Raw genomic sequence first — 10743 nt, 5'->3', positions numbered from 1 at the left:
ACAGGAAAGCAAAACAATGGTAAGCAGTAGGCAGGCTCCAAGCCCCAGTATACTATTGGTAACCCCACAATGTCTCACAACGTAAAGCACATGCGCTGTCTAATAGACTTGACCTAAAAAATAACAAGGGCAACAGAAATGAAGTGTGAGTTGAACACAGAGCAGGGCATGGGAAATAAGAACAGTGTGAGAGGAGAAAGTAAAGGAAAACTAGAACAGAAGGTAGCAGTGCTTAACTTGTAAAAACAAAATACAGACATAATAATAAGTTCAGAGATTTTCTTCCAGGCCGGATGTCGGTGCAGCTGAATGCCAGAATAGCCAAATACCAAGGCTATTTAGTATTGATTGCACATGATTTCTTTAACTTCCATCCTATACTTCGTGTCTCTTTAACGAAGTATACCAAGTTCTTTTTCACACCAGATGTCTCTCTATGTCAACATATTTATATCTTTCAGTTCCTCCTTCCTTCTCACTTTTCTGTCTTTTTCTCCCTTGCTATTAGTCAAAGTCTGATAAAAATGATGTTGGTACCCACTAAGCAACCACCGCACAAATTCATTACGGGGAGACAGTATGAGAATAGGAGAGGACAGGCAAAGAGAAGGAGGGGATAATGTAATTGGAAGTGTGGACAAAGTGAGGGAGAGAAGACATAGGCGAAGATAGGGTGTGCCAAGGGGAAGGGACAGCAGGGTGGTGGGAAGAGGGAGGCATAGAGAAGGGAAGAGATGAGATGAAGAGGGAATTGAGGGAGAGGTGACTGCCAGGAGGTTAAGGCAGTCCAGGATGAGAGAAAGAGTTGATAGGTGGGTAAGAAAGGACAGGATCTGGGTAGGACAAAGGACAGAGGGGTAGAGAGGTTGATGTATGTGGAAGAGAGGACAGGAGGAGAACAAAGGAAAGGTTGAGAAAAACATGGAAATGCAGGTGGGAAAAGGAGAGGGAGAATGTAGGAGAGGATACTGGTATCAGAAGATCCTATCATGGTGAAAGTTGAGAATAAATACAAGTAGGTGGAGATGTGGACAGGGCGAGGGTGGTCTAGAGTTGAAAGAGGAGTAAGTTCTTGAAACTAGAAACTATTCCTTATGCTAACCGATAATGAATTACATGGTGTCAATATTCATATCTAAGTTGGGAAAGAAAAGTTTTAGACAGAGGAAATGATCATTCTAGGACACATGCTTTCAACTCAGAGTATGTCACACATGTGGTGGAGTCAACCACGTTTAGAATAATTGAGGAAGTCACATGTCTCCTCCCCACTCCAATTATTTTATTTGCTTTGATTTTAGCATATCCACAATACCAATCTAATTAAATACATTGCTATCAACAATCCCACTACATGTGACAATTTCCTAAAAAAAAATCCATAACATACAAAGGGGAAACTGACAATGATTCATGCAACCCAATGCAGTGCAAAATTCAACTGTGCTTGAGCTGCATTACATTGACAAAAAATTGGTCTCATTGTATTCACATCAGGTTGTGTGTCCCTCGGCTGCCGAAAAAACAAACATAAAAAATGTTGTGCTTCTGTGATGCTGTACCTTAAGTAGCATTGTCCCTAAGTGTAAAAGCTATCAATAAGTATCTTGTGTGACTTTTGTACTCTAAGTATACCCTGATGTACAACTACCTTTGCGCAGACGATTGACCATGGGTAAACTGTGGGTTTTTGCGATTATCACTAGTATTATACATTCAGAAATCTGTAACTTTTGCCACTTTTTTGCACTTTTTAATTTAGTGCTCATATTCCATGCAATGCTAAGTCATGCAACCTTGTGTGGCTTTACTAGCCATGGGTTTATCTAACTCTTATGGGAGTTTAAGCAGTTCCAACCCAATAATGCCCCCTTTACATTCTATACCATGGAATTTTATTCTAGGCGATGCAAAGCCATTTATAGCACTGCTCGTGGATACCTTCAGCGGAAAACGACCTTTTGCGTGAGAAACTTGATCAATGCCAATGTTTGAGTCGCTATGTGCCATGCAAGCTCCCTAGGAAACAAAGGTACATCTGGGCTTCAGTATCTCACAATATGAAAAATAAGTTAAGAGGGTCTTAAATATCCAAATATTTCAGAACAATCTGCACAGGCCTGGAGAATATAAATGCATTGGAGAGCATCCCCCAGAGTACTAGGATTGGAGTTTCAGCATATGCTGGTTGACTACTTTTTTCTACCACCAGATAAATAAGAGCAGGACAAAACAATATGATTGCTATCCCGGAATCTATTTTAGCCTATGCAACAAGAAGACTCTCGAACCCAACATCCCTGATTTATTTCAATGGGGAGAACCCTAGTTCCCAAAATTCAGAAAAGAACACTGTTCCATAGCATCCACTTAATGTAAAAGGTATCCATGCACGCAACCCTTCTCCACACCACCAAAGACTACAGGATATAAATAATTTGTATGACTGTAAACTCACTAATCCATTACTAATTTATTGTGTATTACCCAACCTGCACTACAAGTTCTCACGTTTTTATTAGAAAGTTAGATCTTACATTGAGATCTACAATATTCAAAATGACATCTATTAATACAGCTTTAAAAAGGAGCTAAAAATGTAAAACAAAAATACAATACATCAATTCATTAACTGGACAATTTATCATCTTCCTTAGCGGCTATTGCTGATATAATACCATATTTTTAAAAAGTGGTTTTTAAAATCTCTGTTGATAATTTTTTAAGGCAGGACAAGCAAATATAGCGTGTTCAATCGTCTGTACATCATTTTTAAACAAGGTGCATATTGTCTCTTCCCAAATTACGTTCTGCCATGCATCCATCACTGATTGTATTGGTAAACATTTCAGTCTATATAGCATTATGCATCTTCGCACTCTATGATCCTAGTTCCACTTCAAATACACATAAGGAACAGATGCCTGACAAGATTGAATAATATAACGGAAACAAGACTTTCCTCTACACATCTCTATATCATTTTCAATGGGCCAATTTATCATAGTATATTTTAAATAGTGTTTAAGATAAACAATTTATAATCTGAATATCCAATCTAGTCAAAGTAAAGTGCTGAAGTGCAGTTAAAATATGAATTAAGTCTCAATAGTTGTGGAATGACATTCCGAAGCCATAAGACTCCTTAAGGACTTTTCTTTAGGATGTAATAGGCAATGGTACCAACGTAATATAGCAGCCAATCATCTTATGAAAGTGCTTACCAATCCTAATTCCAACCTTAGAGCTTCTATTGATATCATGGAATTTAAAGTGCAAATAGTGTGAAGAATCTTCCCCTCCAGCTTATGCATAATGTGCCACTGACTAATTCTTATTGTCTCTATAGCATATAAGAGTGTCAGTGGAATCATTATTTTGTATACTGTTGAAACATGATTAAAGTACCTTTGACCTGTTGCTCCATAAAGTTTCTTTAGTGCATTTCCATGGGCCAATGCCCTATTTGATGTATGTGTGATATGTTCGCTACCAGCCAAATTTGCTCAAATAAATCTGCCAAGATAAGGATAAATTCTACTGCTTCTATGACATACTTATTAGGAAACCACTCATACTTTGAATTTATCTGAAACTCCTTTTGGAGGAAACCCCATAATCTTAGTTTTATTTTTACTTACCTTTAGGAAAAGAGTATATGAGCAGGATGATGAGGTATGAAGATGTCTGGAGACCTTTCGGAGTCAGGTCTAAAATGGCAATATCATCCACATAAACGAATGTACCTGAAGGGTAAGAGCCTAATTCTGCTGTACCACTGGCTGCCTTACTCAACACATTGGGCAGATCTGCCATATATAATGAGAAACGAAAGGGGGCAAACAGGCATCCCTGCTTCAAGCCATTTCAGGTGGTGTTAGAAATGGGGTCTTTGGGTAGCATTCAGTTTGCACTATGTCCAAGCAGGGACCCTCACTCTAGTCAGGGTAAAGGAGCTACACACTGGGATAGCCCCTGCTCACCCCCTTGGGAGCTTGGCACAAGCAGTCAGGCTTATCCCAAAGGCAATGTGTAAAGTATTTGTACCAACATACACAGTCATACAGTGAAAACACTGCAAAATGGACACCACACCAGTTTAGAAAAAAAGCCAATATTTATCTAAATCAAACAAGACCAGAACAGTTTAGAAACAAAGCCAAAAAAACTTGTGATGTGTCCACGTTCTGTTTTTGGGAAGTTCCTGTCGCGGGCGCTAGGCCTACCCACACAAGTGAGGTATAATTTTTATCGGGAGACTTGGGGGAACGCTGGGTAAAAGGAAATTTGTGGCTCCTCTCAGATTCCAGAACTTTCTGTCACCGAAATGTGAGGAAAATGTGTTTTTTAGCCAAATTTTGATGTTTGCAAAGGATTCTGGGTAACAGAACCTGGTCAGAGCCCCACAAGTCACCCCATCTTGGATTCCCCTAGGTCTCTAGTTTTCAAAAATGCACAGGTTTGGTAGGTTTCCCTAGGTGCCGGCTGAGCTAGAGGGCAAAATCTACAGGTAGGCCCTTTGCAAAAAACACCTCTGTTTTCTGTGAAAAAATGGGATGTGTCCACGTTGTGTTTTGGGGCATTTCCTGTCGCGGGCACTAGGCCTACCCACACAAGTGAGGTAGCATTTTTATCGGGAGACTTGGGGGAACGCTGGGTGGAAGGAAATTTGTGGCTCCTCTCAGATTCCAGAACTTTCTGTCACCGAAATGTGAGGAAAATTTGTTTTTTTAGCCAAATTGTGAGGTTTGCAAAGGATTCTGGGTAACAGAACCTAGTCAGAGCCCCACAAGTCACCCCATCTTGGAGTCCTCTAGGTCTCTAGTTTTCAAAAATGCACAGGTTTGGTAGGTTTCTCTAGGTGCCAGCTGAGCTAAAGGCCAAAATCTACAGGTAGGACCTTTGCAAAAAACACCTCTGTTTTCTGTGAAAAAATGGGATGTGTCGACGTTGTGTTTTGGGGCATTTCCTGTTGCGGGCGCTAGGCCTACCCACACAAGTGAGGTATCATTTTTATTGGGAGACTTGGGGGAACATAGAATAGCAAAACACAAGTGTTAATACCCCTTGTCTTTCTCTACATTTTTTCCCTCCAAATATAAGAGAGTGTGTAAAAAAGACGTCTATTTGAGAAATGCCCTGGTATTCACATGCTAGTATGGGCACCCCGGAATTCAAAGATGTGCAAATAACCACTGCTCCTCAACACCTTATCTTGTGCCCATTTTGGAAATACAAAGATTTTCTTGATAGCTATTTTTTACTCTTTATATTTCAGCAAATGAATTGCTGTATACCCCGTATAGAATGAAACCCACTGCAGGATGCAGCTCATTTATTGGCTCTGGGTACCTAGAGTTCTTGATGAACCTACAAGTCCTATATATCCCCGCAACCAGAGGAGTCCAGCAGACGTAACAGTATATTGCTTTAAAAAATCTGACATTGCAGGAAAAAGTTACAGAGTAAAACGTAGAGGAAAATTGCAGTTTTTTTACCTCAATTTCAATATTCTGTTTTTTCAGTTTTTATTTTTATGTATGTAGGAAACCCTTGTAGGATCTACACAAATTACCCCTTGCTGAATTCAGAATTTTGTCTTCTTTTCAGAAATGTTTCAGTTTCTGGGATCCAGCATTGGTTTCACGCCCATTTCTGTCACTGACTGGAAGGAGGCTGAAAGCACAAAAAATCGTAAAAATGGGGTATGTCCCAGTAAAATGCCTAAATTGGGTTGAAAAATTGGGTTTTATGATTCAAGTCTGCCTGTTCCTGAATGCTGGGAAGCTGGTGATTTTAGCACCGCAAACCCTTTGTTGATGTCATTTTCAGAGAAAAAAACAAAAGCCTTCTTCTGCAGCCCCTTTTTTCCAATTTTTTTGGAAAAAACTTCATTTTCACTGTATTTTGACTAATTTCCTGGCCTCCTTCTGGGGAACCCACAAAGTCTGGGTACCTCTAGAATCCCTAGGATGTTGGAAAAAAAGGACGAAAATTTGGCGTGGGTAGCTTATGTGAACAAAAAGTTATGAGGGTCTAAGCGCGAACTGCCCCAAATAGCCACAAAAAGGCTCGGCACAGGAGGGGGAAAAGGCCCGGAAGCGAAGGGGTTAATGACTTGGGGACCGACCCTGTTAAATGGAGAATTGCACTTTTGACAATAACTTTGACTGCGAGCAAACTTTTTTCTTTAGTTTGTCACCTTCGCACTCACAGCGGCGCTTTGAAACGGCTTGCTTATGTCAACTGTTTTACGTTTTATTTTCAGTTTGTATGGCAAAAAAAGTCCTATTAGGAATTTATAACGCTAATAGCTCTAACTCAAACAAACCCGAGTCTCATTGGAAATGCTTTTTAATGGTCTGGGTTGACAGAGCAGCTGTCACTAGACAATATGTGAGCATTACTAGAGAGGGACTTTGGCTTCACCCACATGTTGGGAGTCAGGAGTACATCTTTTGATTGAGCAGAAGTATTGTGATTCCACAAAAAAAGTGCTTGCTCTCCACACAGCTGTGATCATTTTGTTAATTCATCCAGCAGCCTAAGCTGGACTTTCAGGGGCACACACATGACACTGTAATGCTGTTAAAGCGTCTTAGATAACGAGATAATTTATGTTATTTATCTTTTGCAGCAGCACAGATGGGAAAAGGGCAGTCATTAACGTACAATGCTCTGTAGGTCTGGTTCGACAGTGCAGCTTTCACCTGACCTTTTCACTTACACCAATATTATTTTAGAGTTATTTGCCTCTACACAATACATATTCATTCCCATGCTATTTACTAGTAATGTTTCACATTACCATACAAAATTAGTTTTCAAGCCAGAACTATTGGCATTTCCGATTCTTATTTGGGGGCCCAGATCTGAACGATTAAAGTATGCTGAGTACCTCACAGCTTCTTAATGCACTGATCTTAAGTTTTCTGTTGAGCCTCACGACTTGTTAAATTTCTTGTTTTGCTACACACATCGAAACCGTAGAAACACATATGGTATTATGTAAAACGCATTTTAGCTTGTAAACGAATGCAATGTATGGTTGAAAAATTACAATAAAAATAAAAAACAGGTTGAGAGAGAGAAGAGCAAGGTAAAGAGACTCTGGATGGATAGAGAGAGGAAGGTGACTAGTTTTCACATTTTTGCCAGGCCTGCTTCTATCAGCTTGAAATTACACATCTGCTTTATTTGGAATGAGGCAGGCTGATGACATGTTTACACAGCGGTTGGATTCGGAGCTGGATAAGATAAACAAAATAACATGCAGATCCTCTAAACTTGGCAGCCATACACAGCCAAGGGGTGTCGTAATTGTGTTTTCGGCATGGTACTGTGTAATCATTTGTAAGGGAACATGCGGATATCAGCGTCTCAGCTAGAAACAGGATACCAACATGTTAAGAGTAGTTATATTTATTATCACCTTCATCGGCATTAGTAATACGATATTTTTTAGCACAACATACATACCAAGGAGTCTCTGGGCACTAACAGAAAGACCTACCGATGCCGGGGAACATGAGCATCAAGCATAGATGTACGAAAACTAGTTACTAAAAATTCAAGTTTTCGCGCCTTCCTGAAATTCAGCAAAGTGGTTGCGGAGTGCAGTTTCAGGGTAAGCTGTGCTTGGCTTGTGTTGCCCTGGGCTCGAGAGGCTTGGACGCCCCATTTGCAAAGCGCTTCGTCCGTTCTGTAATCTCTCTTTGGGTTTCAAATCACGCCCATGCCACGCCAGTCACTTACAGGGAGTGCAGAATTATTAGGCAAGTAGTATTTTTGAGGATTAATTTTATTATTGAACAACAACCATGTTCTCAATGAACCCAAAAAACTCATTAATATCAAAGCTGAATCTTTTTGGAAGTAGTTTGTAGTTTGTTTTTAGTTTTAGTTTTAGCTATGTTAGGGGGATATCTGTGTGTGCAGGTGACTATTACTGTGCATAATTATTAGGCAACTTAACAAAAAAAAATATATACCCATTTCAATTATTTATTATTACCAGTGAAACCAATATAACATCTCAACATTCACAAATATACATTTCTGACATTCAAAAACAAAACAAAAACAAATCAGTGACCAATATAGCCACCTTTCTTTGCAAGGACACTCAAAAGCCTGCCATCCATGGATTCTGTCAGTATTTTGATCTGTTCACCATCAACATTGCGTGCAGCAGCAACCACAGCCTCCCAGACACTGTTCAGAGAGGTGTACTGTTTTCCCTCCTTGTAAATCTCACATTTGATGATGGACCACAGGTTCTCAATGGGGTTCAGATCAGGTGAACAAGGAGGCCATGTCATTAGATTTCCTTCTTTTATACCCTTTCTTGCCAGCCACGCTGTGGAGTACTTGGACGCGTGTGATGGATCATTGTCCTGCATGAAAATCATGTTTTTCTTGAAGGATGCAGACGTCTTCCTGTACCACTGCTTGAAGAAGGTGTCTTCCAGGAACTGGCAGTAGGACTGGGAGTTGAGCTTGACTCCATCCTCAACCCGAAAAGGCCCCACAAGCTCATCTTTGATGATACCAGCCCAAACCAGTACTCCACCGCCACCTTGCTGGCGTCTGAGTCGGACTGGAGCTCTCTGCCCTTTACCAATCCAGCCACGGGCCCATCCATCTGGCCCATCAAGACTCACTCTCATTTCATCAGTCCATAAAACCTTAGAAAAATCAGTCTTGAGATATTTCTTGGCCCAGTCTTGACGTTTCAGCTTGTGTGTCTTGTTCAGTGGTGGTCGTCTTTCAGCCTTTCTTACCTTGGCCATGTCTCTGAGTATTGCACACCTTGTGCTTTTGGGCACTCCAGTGATGTTGCAGCTCTGAAATATGGCCAAACTGGTGGCAAGTGGCATCGTGGCAGCTGCACGCTTGACTTTTCTCAGTTCATGGGCAGTTATTTTGCGCCTTGGTTTTTCCACATGCTTCTTGCGACCCTGTTGACTATTTTGAATGAAACGCTTGATTGTTCGATGATCACGCTTCAGAAGCTTTGCAATTTTAAGAGTGCTGCATCCCTCTGCAAGATATCTCACTATTTTTGACTTTTCTGAGCCTGTCAAGTCCTTCTTTTGACCCATTTTGCCAAAGGAAAGGAAGTTGCCTAATAATTATGCACACCTGATATAGGGTGTTGATGTCATTAGACCACACCCCTTCTCATTACAGAGATGCACATCACCTAATATGCTTAATTGGTAGTAGGCTTTCGAGCCTATACAGCTTGGAGTAAGACAACATGCATAAAGAGGATGATGTGGTCAAAATACTCATTTGCCTAATAATTCTGCACTCCCTGTACATTGGTTCATGGGCTTGCCTTTTAAAATCCGCTTGCTTTCATTTGTGAAAAGCATGCATACGTCATGCCTTTTCCGGTATTTAGCCCACCTACACAGCACCGGTAAAGTACCAAAAACATAGGAGGCTCGATGTTTTCAGCATGGGGTCCGGACTACTTTATCTTTTTCTTTTCCACGCAGCGCGATTGCGCTGCGTTTTTTTTGCTTTACAACGCTAATAGCTCTAATTCAAACAAATGCGAGACCCGTTGCATTGAAAATGCTTGTGTTTATTATCGTTGATGTGGGAAATCTTACAAACCACCTCGAAGCTGGATCTCAAACTTCGGGATGGACCAAATTCAGGACAAAACTGGAACCAGTATTATAAAATATCTTGTTCATCATGCATGCTGTTTTAAAGAACCATCTGTGAGAGGCAATGACTTTAGTATTTATGATTGGTCGCGTGACTACTTCAAATATTTTACTCTTGGTAAAAGGTAAAGGGATGCCCTCTGACATCCCAGCTACAACTGCCCTTTAATGATGAAACGTGTCTAGAAGGGATCTTAGATCCCACTGTTTCCTTCATTTAAGAAAGATTAACCGCACTCCAAAGTTATTGTATGCTTTTCGTGCTTTAATGCTGAACTCCATTAATCCGTAAAGCAACACATTACAAGGCCACCCAACGCGTTTCGGTCATCCTGACCTTGTTCACAGGCATTTCCTGTTGAGCCCTTTTCCATCTATGCAAGAGACACCCGGGGAGCTCTGATCAAGGGCCGTCAACCACAGCTGTGGCAACATCAATATGTATCTCAGAGAGTAAAATATCAAATGCTTCTCTGTTAAAGCAACATTGCATTTTTACAGTTATAAGTCATAGAAACCCCTCAAAATGAAATAATAAATCCTCTGGCGAGGAAGCGCTACCCACAGCATAGCTTGAGACACATACCTGCAAGAAGAGAATGTCAAATCTACTATTAGAAGAAGCTGAACAGGAGGTGCAGCCAAGCATCATGGCGGAAGTCTCATGAGTCTTGGGAGCTCTCTCCCAAGCACAGCCCCATCTGACAGGTGGGACTGTTGCAGGGGACTGCCCATGCTGAAGGTGACGTTCGTGAAGTCTCAGTGGGGATGTACCACAGGGAAATGCAGATTGTGTTGCTGAGCCCGGACCATGCCTTCTACCCAGAGGGTAGCAGGAGGCCTCTCGTGGAGATAGCTTGGTAGAAGACCATGCTGGCTGACCAGATGTGGGGTATTGACAGGTCTGGTTGGAATCTTACCAGGGATTTTGGATTTCATGGGGTCTTTAATGTTAAAGAGTCCAGCCACCAATGGTTAAGACAGGGTTCTTGGCTTCAGTGGCGCCGTGGGCACCCTGTGGGCTCTTAGTGGAGGGATATTTGGACAACCCTCCTGGAGT

The sequence above is a fragment of the Pleurodeles waltl genome, chromosome 7 (genome assembly GCF_031143425.1).
Source record: "Pleurodeles waltl isolate 20211129_DDA chromosome 7, aPleWal1.hap1.20221129, whole genome shotgun sequence".
Lineage (NCBI taxonomy): Eukaryota > Metazoa > Chordata > Amphibia > Caudata > Salamandridae > Pleurodeles > Pleurodeles waltl.
This window is presented reverse-complemented; position numbering follows the sequence as displayed.